Here is a 12,780-nt window from a genome sequence, read left to right as displayed (position 1 = left end):
ATTAATCAACATCCCCCCGATCCTCTGACTGTATTGAAGAAGTAGTGAGATCTCACAGGAGGATATCCACTTAAAAACTCATATGATAGTGCTTAGAAGCACTGACTTCGAAAACAAAAGCACTCCTGGGACGGTTGGAGGCTTGAAGAACCCCAGAGGTAGAACCCAAAGTTCTACCTGTAGGTCCCAGGTTCGAATCCCAGCAGCGGCGACTCCGCCTTTCATCCGTCAGAGATCGATGAATGAAGCCCGAGTGAGGCTTTGAATAACAAGTATTATTAAAGGTCCCACTGGAGCTCAGCGCCTGACACACACTTGTGTTCTTTTCCCAAGACAAGCTGGCGTTGGGTAGCAGAGCTCCTTTCATGCTCAAGCTGCCCCCCCCCCCCAACACCTGGGCCAGTCAGTCACCCCGCTATCTTTTTATGTCCTGCCGCCTTCCACAAAGGATGACGGGGACCAGCCGCAATGCCCGGATCCCAGGAGGGTGCTCAGTTTGTACACTGATCGCATAAAAGAGTTCCAAGCGGATGATCACTCTTTGTTGGTTAGTGTGACAGAAGGAGGCCGGAAGTAGACCGTCTCGCCGCACCTTCATGTGCATTAAAAGGACTGAGCTCTTCCAAGAAGGGACCTGAGGGAATCAGGGCCATTCAACCAGGGCCAGGTCTAAACCTTCTGCTCTTGCGAGGAGTGCTCTTATTGTGGGGGTGACATCCGCAAGGCGGTGACGTAGGCCTCCCTGTACTGCTTGGACTCTGAGGTGCACAGGCAGCCACGTCACCAGACCTCACCCCATCCATCAGTCGCCGCCTGGCAGGTTGCATGGAATCTATCCAACGGGTGAGGAACCTGCGGGTAGCAGTGTACATCAGAAGGGTAAGTTACTTACCATAGGTAACACTTTCTCTGGTGGATCCCGTGGCTACCACCAGATTCCTCACCAATCCCACGGGGTCCACATTGATGAAGGGTTACACAGGTACAAGTAAGGTTCTAGTCACGTTAGACAACGCTATCGGTTTATGCGTTTGCCACAAGGCACACATAAAGCAGACAGGAAGTGACGTTGATGCACTGTGGTGGTTGTTATATAAACTTGGTGATGCCTACAGGCTTGAAGAGCTTTGAAGTTTCTGGATCCAGTCTGACACCTGGGATTATTCAACACGTGAGGAATCGGCAGGTACCTGGACCATCCACCAGAAAGATGGTTGCCCAAGGTAAGAGGCTTTTTCAGTTTGTACCTAACACAATAACAATGTCTGAACATTGCTCAAAGAAGTGTGCGCTAGGCAAGGATAGCTGTACCAGACATTTCAACTCCACTTCGAGAGTAAGCTTGGACAGTTGAAGTTTCTACTCCCTGTGAGTCAAAGCCAAAAGAGGTGCCCGACATGTGAGTGAGCGTGCAGTTGTACATTGGCTGTAGTAACTAGAGACGCCACAATACTTGTTAGAGTGAGCGTGCAGTTGTACAGGGACCCGTAGTAACTAGAGACGCCACAATACTTGTTACAGTTAGGATGCAGTTGTACAGGGATTCGTAGTAACTAGAGATACCACAATACTTGTTAGAGTGAGCGTGCAGTTGTACAGGGACCCGTAGTAACTAGAGATACCACAATACTTGTTAGAGTTAGCATGCAGTTGTACAGGGACCCGTAGTAACTAGAGATGCCACAATACTTGTTAGAGTGAGCGTGCAGTTGTACAGGGACCCGTAGTAACTAGAGACGCCACAATACTTGTTACAGTTAGGATGCAGTTGTACAGGGACTCGTAGTAACTAGAGATACCACAATACTTGTTAGAGTGAGCGTGCAGTTGTACATTGGCTGTAGTAACTACAGACGCCACAATACTTGTTACAGTTAGCATGCAGTTGTACAGGGACCCGTAGTAACTAGAGACGCCACAATACTTGTTAGAGTGAGCGTGCAGTTGTACATTGGCTGTAGTAACTAGAGATACCACAATACTTGTTAGAGTGAGCGTGCAGTTGTACAGGGACCCGTAGTAACTAGAGATACCACAATACTTGTTAGAGTGAGCGTGCAGTTGTACATTGGCTGTAGTAACTAGAGATACCACAATACTTGTTAGAGTGAGCGTGCAGTTGTACAGGGACCCGTAGTAACTAGAGATACCACAATATTTGTTAGAGTGAGCGTGCAGTTGTACATTGGCTGTAGTAACTACAGACGCCACAATACTTGTTAGAGTGAGCGTGCAGTTGTACAGGGACCCGTAGTAACTAGAGATACCACAATACTTGTTAGAGTTAGCATGCAGTTGTACAGGGACCCGTAGTAACTAGAGATGCCACAATACTTGTTAGAGTGAGCGTGCAGTTGTACAGGGACCTGTAGTAACTAGAGACGCCACAATACTTGTTACAGTTAGGATGCAGTTGTACAGGGACTCGTAGTAACTAGAGATACCACAATACTTGTTAGAGTGAGCGTGCAGTTGTACATTGGCTGTAGTAACTACAGACGCCACAATACTTGTTACAGTTAGCATGCAGTTGTACAGGGACCCGTAGTAACTAGAGATGCCACAATACTTGTTAGAGTGAGCGTGCAGTTGTACATTGGCTGTAGTAACTAGAGACGCCACAATACTTGTTAGAGTGAGCATGCAGTTGTACATTGGCTGTAGTAACTAGAGACGCCACAATACTTGTTAGAGTGAGCGTGCAGTTGTACAGGGACCCGTAGTAACTAGAGATACCACAATACTTGTTAGAGTTAGCGTGCAGTTGTACATTGGCTGTAGTAACTAGAGATACCACAATACTTGTTAGAGTGAGCGTGCAGTTGTACATTGGCTGTAGTAACTAGAGATACCACAATACTTGTTAGAGTGAGCGTGCAGTTGTACAGGGACCCGTAGTAACTAGAGATACCACAATACTTGTTAGAGTGAGCGTGCAGTTGTACATTGGCTGTAGTAACTAGAGATGCCACAATACTGGTTTTCGTGAGCTTGCAGTTGTACTGTGGCCTGTAGTCACCAGAGATGCCACAATACTTGTTAGAGTGAGCCTGTAGATGTAGAGGGGCCTGCAGTAACTAGTGACACCACAATACTAGTTAGAAGGATCGCCCAGTTGCCCTTGAGCTCACCGGTTCCTCTATGACCTGGTCTGACTCACCTCTTACCAGGTGTGTCTGTGAAAAGGCCTTTGACAGGGTGGGCTCGGTAGCTCTGGGTCAGCCTGGCGTACACAAAACCTTGAACATACTTTGAGAGACAGAGGTGTCCATCTTGAAGGGAGCTCATGGACTCCATTATAAGTAGGGCTCCCTGTTTTCTGTTTTTTATTCTGATTTTTACAGATACAGACAGAAAACATTGTGTTTCCTGACTGTATTTATTTTTAAAAGCAGAAAAATACAGATACTTTGGCTTCTTTTGAGTGATTCTCCGCGCTGCGATTAATGACTTTTAGACCAGTAGCTGTACATATTGGCATCAAGGGGAGTTAAAACGAGGATGAGATTTGCTTAAATTACTGCATATCTCAACATGCATTTGTGCTATTATTTTCATGTGGTTTTATGATTTTATTTTTTGGCAGTGTAATGTGCTAAAACTTGACAGGCATCATTATGTGTGCATGTTTATCTGTTAAAGAAATGCAGAAATATACAAGTTATAACCTCATCTGGTCACAAAACACAAAATAAATATCGATTAATACCAACAGGATGGCCAAAAAAGAAATATAGATTAATACAGACGGAAATGTTCAACAAATAAATACCATAAAACCGGGAGCCCTTATTATAAGTAACCGTCATGTATCTGAAGATTTTACCGTAGAAGGGACTAAAAAAATAAATAAATAAACACACAAGCCCCATTACACGTCTTGTGTCTCCAACCTCAAGGCCTGGCCTCCGAGTTCAGGGACTAAATACGAAATATAGAAATTAAAACAGGGCCAGAGGAGTAGGTTATTTATACAGAGGATGTGGTGTAAGGGGCAGAGCGGCCGACTCTGGAATGGGGGAACGTGATTCTAGTCTCGGCGGCTCAACATCCTGTGATCCTGAGCAAATCACTTCACCTCCCCGCGGTCACCAGAAATGAACGTGTCCTTGTGCAATGTGCCTGGTGCTCACCTAAAGCGCTCCAATGCCTTTGGGTCGAATTTGCGCTACATAGAACTGCAAAATGAAAAAGTAAATAGTAAGTGTTGAAACCCCATCAGGGACATTAGGCAGGCGATGGATCCATTCAGTGCTTGTTGCTCTGATGGCTGCGTGAGGGGGTTCAACCAAGGGACCTCTAAAGCCTCCCTTACCCCGTGGGAGTTAGCGAGGTGTCCATCACTGCAAGGTTGTGACTCCAGGAACTCACCATTGATGGGATTTACACACCGGAAGCCAGGTGTCCGCATGAGCACTTTGTGCTGTCCATATTACACTATCAGTGAGTAAACCATGCACACACCACACGGGGCACCACACAGGCCCATGCAGCCCCTGTGGCACAGAGGAACCCCACCCTTCAGGGGCCCTGAGGCTCCCAAAACCTTCAAAGGGGCCAATTTCCTCCCAAGACTACTGAGTCTCTGTGAGGTATGGGAGACTCAGGGCCCCTCTTCTCATTCTGCAGGGGGGGGGGATTCATTTTACGTCACACCACTGACCATGGTGGAAAACACAATCAGTGTCACAGATACAAAGAATTTCCGTAGGAAATGTTTTCCTTCTGAAACTTTTAACCTTGCAGAGAGGTGGGCGGAATGTAGCCCCAAAAAAACCAGGATAAAAAGTAGTTTCCAGTTTTTTTAAAGCTCATTTTACCACAACTACTATTAAAAAAATATTAACGGTCGGTCAAAACCCATTTAACCAATATCCAAGGCAAACACAGTAACTTTTCAGAAATGTGTGTTTTCACAAGAGCACCTTTGCACATACAAACTTAAAAAAAAAAGTTAATCTCATTTCATTTAGTATTGTCAGCAGAATGTAATTGTAATAGAAGAAAGACGTCACCACCACAGACCCAGGCACACATGGAGAAGATCTGGTACCTTGTAAGACGCAGTGCTTGTAGATTTCACTACTTCACACTGTGACTGTGCAAACTACCCCACTTAACTCATAACACAACATCCACGTCGCCAAAGCTCTAACTCGCCCATCAGCCTAAGAGGCCACCAGGTAAATGAGGCCTCAACAGGCCTCCGAACCAAAGCAGACACATTGGAAGTGACTTTCTGCCCTGCTTACTCCAGGTAGCAGATACCCATCCGGAACTGGGCGCAGAGGGCGTGCTCTGTCCACGCTGGGTGACTGTGGTGTGGTGGGACACTCGTACATAGCAACACCTCTGTGTTGGTGTGTTCCATGTGCCTGCTGTACAGTACAGTGTGCACGGGATACTGGCGACTCGGGGGTTGTGAGGAAACAAAGCTACCCTTTCTAGTTTGAGTAATGAACAGCACACAGTAATTTACATAAGCAAATTCAGTCAAATAAGGCAGGGGTAATAAGTATAAAATACATAGTAAGTACAATCCCATTTAATATGTTTACGAGTATGGCTATGCATGAGGGGGTAGAGACGGGTGGATACATAAGAATATATACAAATATGCAATAAAGGCGAAAAAGAAATGAACGACAATAGAAACTGCAGACTTTGTGTGAAATAGAAAAGTGAATATTACACACATTTGTAACACTGTACAGTAATTTAGTAATATAAATATAAAAAGGCAGACCTCAGCAGACACAATAATGACTTTATTTACAAGTGAACTAGAGTGGGAAGCCATAACACACCCCTCTTTGAAATAAAGCTACTTTTAGTATCACGTCTGCAAGACTTTACTGAAATGACCCTTTAAGTTAGTCAGTCCCCCCAGTAACAAGGTAGAAGACCACATAGTCGCTCTTTTCGCCAGCCGCCAGCTCTTCCCGCCACTGATGCCTTCCACGCGGAAGCATACATATCCCCACCGCAGTAACACTGGCAATATTACTTTAATAGGTGGTAGACGCACATTTTACGTCGGTTTTCAACTTTGCCCAATGGACAACCCACATCTAGCCGGTTACCCCACGACCTTAACTAGTAGTGTCCGAGCTCAGTGTTCGAGTGGTGTCTCGGCACTATAGCTCCTGAGAAAAAAGCAAGTTCCGGCACTTTCTCTGCAACCACTGCTGGTATCCAAATTGCCTCTTCTTGGTCTATGAGATGTTGAACAGACTTAGAGCTTGATTTAGGTCTTGGCGGAGGGTATATTCCATCACAAACACAATGGATATCTCATCCGCCACATAACGGTCTGCATAGGATCTCATGGGATTGTGACATGGCGGATGGGATAGCCGCCACTTTTGTGACTGAGTATTCCCCTCCACCAAGACCTAAATCAGGCGCTTAGTTTTCAAGTGTTCACTCATCCTTTGCTGTCTGGCTTCCAAGCTCTCTACTCAAGACTGCTTTCTCTGTCATGTTTCCAAAAGCAAGACCTTGGCCCACCACAACAGTTTATCACCCATCCATCTCCTAATTTCACTTGACATCTTCGACACATCCGGTCGCGATATCTAACAAGATCCTCCGATATGGCACAGTATTTTAACCACAGCCCTCCACAACCTTGGACCCAGCTACCTCAACCGCAACATCATATCACCGGGTACTCCCCTGCCAGGCCTCTCCGCTCCTCCCAGCAGTTGCTTGCCACCGTAACCCGCATAAAGAAGTCCTCGGCTGGAGGAAGATCGTTCACCTACCTGGTGGCAAAATATTGGAACACCTTACCTCTCCACCTCAGACAGTCGCCATCACTACCTCAATTCAGGAAGGACATCAAGACCTTGCTCGTCAAATTAAATCTGAGGACATGTCCCACAGCGCCATGAGACCCTACGGGTGAGTAATGCGATCTAAAAAAGACTGATTGATTGATGTTTTCAAGAACCTCCCAGTTGTCCCTTCTCCATTCCAGAGTGTTTGGCCCAGAACCTTGCCCTGCCCTCCTCCAGAGGATGCCATCAAGACCAGGACTGGGCTTTCTACTCCTTACTCCCTCTGTTGCCTACCTCTTCCTTTGACTTTTATCACTTCAGTGCCAAAAACACCCAAAGGTTGTTCTCTTAAAACTCCACGTCACACTTAAGTCTCCCGCTGGAGGTCTCTACGACCACTCACGATCAGCTCCTCGAAGACTAGAATAATCCATTATGTGACCTCCTCTGACCCATCTTCATTGACCCCACGTGTCCTTCAGTCCTTGCATCACCCACATCTGCTAGAAATCTCTCAGTGCTCTTCAAGCCCTCTGGACACTGCTTGCATCCAGTGCTGAATCTGTAAAATATAAAGTGCCAGAGCCCAGTATATTTCTCAGGAGGCCACTGGGGCGTGTCCCACTTCAGGATTCCTGACAGCTCTGCAGAATACCAGGACCAACGACATCTACTTACCATTACTGTCTTACAAATGTTACAACGTGGACGGCACTGGGCGATCCAGCGATTTAAGAATAGCTTAAGTGTAGCTTAAGTGTCCTTGTGTTATTATTTTTAATTGTATAAGTAATTGTTAACCACTTTGCTCATCTGCTTTTCTAAAAGACTGACAGTGCCACCGTGTGGTAGAGTGTTTTAAGTATGTGCTGGTGTTAAAAAATAAGTGCCGGTGCTGAGTACCGGAAAACACCAGCACAAAATAAGCACTGCTTGCATCCCTCAAATTGTCGATAACTAACTTATAACAGACAGCATAGGATCTCAGTTTTCTGTCACAAGTTCATATTGTTCCCACCCAAGGCCATATAAACACCCATGTGGACACTCGATCATCTTAACACTCGCCCACACAACCCCTCAGGGTTCCTTTCCTCCAAATACAAGACCCACACAGAGCTTCCCTTGTCCTAGCCTCGCCCACCATCGTCCCACCCACCATCACATGTCCCGGTACTATGTAAAATTCTTCCAAAAAAATACTTTGTGCCAGTGGCCTTGCAGCTGGGGTGCAGGATTCCCACTCTTCGTTACTCGTGTTGCTGCATCCGTTAATGTCTCCAGCATCCCTTGTATATCTACCCTGGAAAATCAAAATCAGCACCACTGACCTCCACAGACTGCGGTTTATTCAGCTCTGGCCTTCATTGCATAGATCCTTGTATATTTACCCTTGAAGAGGGCTCAACATCAGCACCGCTGACCTCCACAGACTGCGGTTTACTCAGCGTTGGCCTTCGTTGCACAGATCCTTGTATATTTACCCTGGAAGAGAGCTCAACATCAGCACCGCTTACCTCCGCAGACTGCGGTTTACTCAGCGTTGGCCTTCGTTGCACAGATCCTTGTATATTTACCCTGGAAGAGGGCTCAACATCAGCACCGCTGACCTCCGTTGCACAGATCCTTGTATATTTACCCTGGAAGAGGGCTCAACATCAGCACCGCTGACCTCCACAGACTGCGGTTTACTCAGCTCTGGCCTTCGTTGCATAGATCTTGTATATTTACCCTGGAACATCAACATCGGCACTGCTGACCTCCACAGACTGCGGTTTACTCAGCTCCGGCCTTCGTTGCATAGGTCCTTGTATTTTTACCCTGGAACATCAACATCAGCACCACTGACCTCCACAGACTGCGGTTTACTCAGCGTTGGCCTTCGTTGCATAGATCCTTGTATATTTACCCTGGAAGAGGGCTCAACATCAGCACCTCTGACCTCCGCAGACTGCGGTTTACTCAGCTCTGGCCTTCGTTGCACATATCCTTGTATATTTACCCTGGAAGAGGGCTCAACATCAGCACCGCTGACCTCCACAGACTGTGGTTTACTCAGCTCTGGCTTTCGTTGCACAGATCCTTGTATATTTACCCTGGAAGAGGGCTCAACATCAGCACCGCTGACCTCCACAGACTGCGGTTTACTCAGCGTTGGCCTTCGTTGCACAGATCCTTGTATAGTTACCCTGGAAGAGGGCTCAACATCAGCACCGCTGACCTCCGCAGACTGCGGTTTACTCAGCTCTGGCCTTCGTTGCATAGATCCTTGTATATTTACCCTGGAAGAGGGCTCAACATCAGCACCGCTGACCTCCACAGACTGCGGTTTACTCAGCTCTGGCCTTCGTTGCATAGATCCTTGTATATTTACCCTGGAACATCAACATCAGCACCGCTGACCTCCACAGACTGCGGTTTGCTCAGCGTTGGCCTTCGTTGCATAGATCCTTGTATATTTACCCTGGAAGAGGGCTCAACATCAGCACCGCTGACCTCCACAGACTGCGGTTTACTCAGCTCTGGCCTTCGTTGCATAGATCCTTGTATTTTTACCCTGGAACATCAACATCAGCACCGCTGACCTCCACAGACTGCGGTTTACTCAGCTCCGGCCTTCGTTGCATAGATCCTTGTATAGTTACCCTGGAAGAGGGCTCAACATCAGCACCGCTGACCTCCACAGACTGCGGTTTACTCAGCTCTGGCCTTCGTTGCATAGATCCTTGCATATTTACCCTGGAACATCAACATCAGCACCGCTGACCTCCACAGACTGCGGTTTACTCAGCTCCGGCCTTCGTTGCATAGATCCTTGTATAGTTACCCTGGAAGAGGGCTCAACATCAGCACCGCTGACCTCCACAGACTGCGGTTTACTCAGCTCTGGCCTTCGTTGCATAGATCCTTGTATATTTACCCTGGAACATCAACATCAGCACCGCTGACCTCCACAGACTGTGGTTTATTCAGCTCTGGCCTTCATTGCATAGATCCTTGTATATTTACCCTGGAAGAGGGCTCAACATCAGCACCGCTGACCTCCGCAGACTGCGGTTTACTCAGCGTTGGCCTTCGTTGCACAGATCCTTGTATAGTTACCCTGGAAGAGGGCTTAACATCAGCACCGCTGACCTCCACAGACTGCGGTTTACTCAGCTCTGGCCTTCGTTGCATAGATCCTTGTATATCTACCCACGAACATCAACATCAGCACCGCTGACCTCCACAGACTGCGGTTTACTCAGCGTTGGCCTTCGTTGCATAGATCCTTGTATATTTACCCTGGAAGAGGGCTCAACATCAGCACCACTGACCTCCACAGACTGCGGTTTACTCAGCTCTGGCCTTCGTTGTATAGATCCTTGTATATTTACCCTGGAAGAGGGCTCAACATCAGCACCATTGACCTCCACAGACGCGGTTTACTCAGCTCTGGCCTTCGTTGCACAGATCCTTGTATATTTACCCTGGATCATCAACATCAGCACCGCTGACCTCCACAGACTGCGGTTTACTCAGCTCAGGCCTTCGTTGCACAGATCCTTGTATATTTACCCTGGAGGAGGGCTCAACATCAGCACCGCTGACCTCCACAGACTGCGGTTTACTCAGCTCTGGCGTTCGTTGCACAGATCCTTGTATATTTACCCTGGAACATCAACATCAGCACCACTGACCTCCACAGACTGCGGTTTACTCAGCTCCGGCCTTCGTTGCATAGATCCTTGTATATTTACCCTGGAACATCAACATCAGCACCGCTGACCTCCACAGACTGCGGTTTACTCAGCTCCGGCCTTCGTTGCATAGATCCTTGTATAGTTACCCTGGAAGAGGGCTCAACATCAGCACCGCTGACCTCCGCAGACTGCGGTTTACTCAGCTCCGGCCTTCGTTGCATAGATCCTTGTATATTTACCCTGGAACATCAACATCAGCACCGCTGACCTCCACAGACTGCGGTTTACTCAGCTACGGCCTTCGTTGCATAGATCCTTGTATATTTACCCTGGAAGAGGGCTCAACATCAGCACCGCTGACCTCCACAGACTGCGGTTTACTCAGCGTTGGCCTTTGTTGCATAGAACCTTGTATATTTACCCTGGAACATCAACATCAGCACTGCTGACCTCCACAGACTGCGGTTTACTGAGCTCCGGCCTTCGTTGCATAGATCCTTGTATATTTACCCTGGAAGAGGGCTCAACATCAGCACCGCTGACCTCCACAGACTGCGGTTTACTCAGCTCTGGCCTTCGTTGCACAGATCCTTGTATATTTACCCTGGAAGAGGGCTCAACATCAGCACCGCTGACCTCCACAGACTGCGGTTTACTCAGCTCCGGCCTTCGTTGCATAGATCCTTGTATATTTACCCTGGAACATCAACATCAGCACCGCTGACCTCCACAGACTGCGGTTTACTGAGCTCCGGCCTTCGTTGCATAGATTCTTGTATATTTACCCTGGAAGAGGGCTCAACATCAGCACCGCTGAACTCCACAGACTGCGGTTTACTCAGCGTTGGCCTTCGTTGCATAGATCCTTGTATATTTACCCTGGAAGAGGGCTCAACATCGGCACCGCTGACCTCCACAGACTGCGGTTTACTCAGCGTTGGCCTTCGTTGCATAGATCAGTGATTCCCAAACTTTTGACTTCTGTGGACCCCCAAGGAATCACCACTGGGGTACGGGGACCCCGGCCTAACCAATGCCTAAGATTTGAACCTCCAAACAATACACAAAAATATAGAAAGAAATATGCTACTACACACATTATGAACTCTTGATTAACTGGGATGAGATGTTGGCACAGAAGGCAGGGAGATCCCAAAAACCAGAATTCTGAACCAAGTACAGACCCCAGCAGGATAAAAAAAGAGTTCCAGACAAAGTCAAGTCTTGGCGCAGCTCGGCGCAGCTTGAACCATCTCTGGATGGAAACACTCCCAGTTCTGACCAGCACATGAGCTGCCCACAAAACCATTCCACCACTGGGACCTCTAAGTGTCCCTCTTCCGGGGGGGCGTCAGCTCATTCGTGAAGATGTGGCTTAATTAATCACCTCTCAGTTCAGTTGTGGAACAAGTGACTCTGGTCGAATCTCAGACGTCCCACTTGAGCATTTTGTGTGATCTTCAGCAGATCTTTCCTGTGACTTGGTGCCCTTACTTGCCAAATGAGGGAACACTTACACCACTATCTTCAGCACTGTATAAAAAAGGACATTTACTCTAATTCCCGCCTTCCGTGTACCAGCCTCAGTAGGCAAGACCCAGGCACAGCTCCAAACACACATGAATGTTGTGAATCAGACTTTCTACTTGTGACTGAAAGTGAATGAGCAGTCATATCTAAAAGGTGAATGCACGGCTGCTATAATCCATGAACGCGGACAGTCTCTCCAAATGTTATTCTGGCACCAAACAAGTGGGTTTGTGGAAGAAGTAATGAGAAAATAATCCGCTTTGCATGCAAGAAGATGTGATCTAATACCCAGGTTTTAGACCTTGGAAACAGGAGACGGGGGCTATTACTTAGACTTCTCCACTCCATCAGATTGTGTGATCCTGGACAAATTACTTTATCTAGTCAAGTTACTTTATGTGCCTTTATAGAATTCTGGAACAATTGTTATCAGATTATCAACCAATTTGTGGTTTTATACCAGTGAAACAATAGCCTTAAAGAAGCAAGATCTCGATTCTGTGAACGAAAACAGCGAGCACCAATGCGACAAGTAACTAGCAAGTTAGAGTTTACACTCCAACATGTCTGGTGCAGGAGAGGAGATGTTACTGTTTTGAGGATTGTGGGATTAAACTGTGTTGTAGATAAATTGTTTAAATCCGATAACATTCATTCTCAGCCTTGAAAAAGCCCACTGGACGAAACACGTGTTGGCGGTTTGATTCTTGTTGATTTAGAGTCATGTGGGGCCACTACCAAAGCAACAGACACTTACACACACATCTGTGGACAGTTTATTTATA

The 12,780-nt window shown here is 47.1% G+C and overlaps 1 protein-coding gene across 4 annotated transcripts in view; it reads right to left on the bottom strand.

The window, feature by feature from the left end:
• Window positions 1-12,780, bottom strand: part of SLC29A1 (solute carrier family 29 member 1 (Augustine blood group)) — a 1,001,910-nt gene that overhangs the window by 231,699 nt on the left and 757,431 nt on the right. The window lies entirely within an intron of this gene.

Source organism: Pleurodeles waltl, chromosome 5 (genome assembly GCF_031143425.1).
Source record: "Pleurodeles waltl isolate 20211129_DDA chromosome 5, aPleWal1.hap1.20221129, whole genome shotgun sequence".
NCBI classification, from domain to species: Eukaryota; Metazoa; Chordata; class Amphibia; order Caudata; family Salamandridae; genus Pleurodeles; species Pleurodeles waltl.
Note: the sequence above shows the minus strand (reverse complement) of the source record. Positions and strands in the feature narration are given on the sequence as shown.